The 1,297-nt window shown below is 60.6% G+C and overlaps 1 protein-coding gene across 1 annotated transcript in view; it reads left to right on the top strand.

The window, feature by feature from the left end:
* Positions 1–907: 907 nt before the first annotated feature.
* Positions 908–1,297, top strand: part of ZNF135 (zinc finger protein 135) — a 15,031-nt gene continuing 14,641 nt past the window's right edge. Inside the window, exon 1 of the mRNA XM_010857638.1 lies at positions 908–963. The gene's annotated coding sequence lies outside the window, so the exon portion shown is untranslated. The remainder of the gene's footprint in view (positions 964–1,297) is intronic.

Here is a 1,297-nt window from a genome sequence, read left to right as displayed (position 1 = left end):
AAAGCTGAAACTCCAGTACTTTGGCCACCTTATGCGAAGAGTTGACTCATTGGAAAAGACTGACGCTGGGAGGGATTGGGGGCAGGAGGAGAAGGGGACGACGGAGGATGAGATGGCTGGATGGAATCACCAACTCGATGGACGTGAATTTGGGCAAACTCCGGGAGTTGGTGATGGACAGGGAGGCCTGGCGTGCTGCAATTCATGGCGTCGCAAAGAGTCGGATACGACTGAGCGACTGAACTGAACTGATGCTGCTATTGAAACGCACAGTTCTGACCATTACGAAGCAGTGCGTAAAGCAGTTTTCAAATATCCATGTTTCTTATAACCCTGTACTAAATACTGGCACCTACTGAGCGCCGGGCTACAATCACAAGGCGCCTCACCGCAGCGGCGGCACGGAATATTTATGATGGGGACACAGAGGTGTTAGGACTCGAATTCAGGTACCAGAGGAATCCCACGGGCGGGAATAGACGCCCAGGGAAACCGCGAGTGGCCCTGGGCGATGCGGGTCCGCGCCCTCCGCGCAGGCGCACTCCCAGACCAACGCGGTCGCAACCTCCCGCTCCAGTCCTAGGAGTGAGGCTCAGAGGGGTTCGAACATCTCAGCCTCCGTCCCAGGAGGGGTGGGACGAGCTGAGAAACGACCGGAGGTGAGAGCACCACCCTCTGGGAGTTGTAGTTCGGCGCCCGTCCAGCTAGGCGCAATCTCGGCGAACAGCGGGCGTGGCCTTCGTCCTGCCACTCCTCCAAGGAGTGCGGAACGAGAGGATTCCTGGGTGGAAAACAAGGCGGAGCCAAGATTCAGAGCCCCTCAACCTCAGCCACCCAGGAGGGGGCGTGGCGAGCGGAAGACGCTCAGAGGCGCGCGCAGCCCTCTGGGAGGTGTAGTTCAGCGTCGGTGCGCAGGCGCAGTGCGCTCCGTGGCAGCCTCGGCCTTTGTCCTACAGTCCGGCGGTAAGTGAGGTTTGGGTTGGCCGGGGTACGGGAGGCCGGGCGGAGCGCGGGTCCAGGGTCTTCCTTGGGACTCCGGCCAGGGTGTGTATGTAGCCGCGCGCGCCTGTGTCGCATGCCTTTTACTGCTTCGGCCTAGTTTGGGTCGCTGTGGGCGGTGTGGCCTGGGCCGAGTGGGCGGGGCCCGATTCGAGACGGGTGTCAGTGTCCGAGGGGAGGAGTTGGGGCGGGGATTGGGTCACGACTTTGGTGGAAGGGATTGAGGTCTTTGGCTTCAGGAGCGTAGTCATAGAAATTAGCTGGCTTGACTCCTCAGAGCCTGGAGCCAGCCTGACCT

The sequence above is a fragment of the Bison bison genome, unplaced genomic scaffold (assembly GCF_000754665.1).
Source record: "Bison bison bison isolate TAMUID 2011002044 unplaced genomic scaffold, Bison_UMD1.0 scf7180017864383, whole genome shotgun sequence".
NCBI lineage: Eukaryota > Metazoa > Chordata > Mammalia > Artiodactyla > Bovidae > Bison > Bison bison.
The sequence above is the reverse complement of the archived record's forward strand: the minus strand, read 5'-3'. Positions and strand labels throughout refer to the sequence as shown.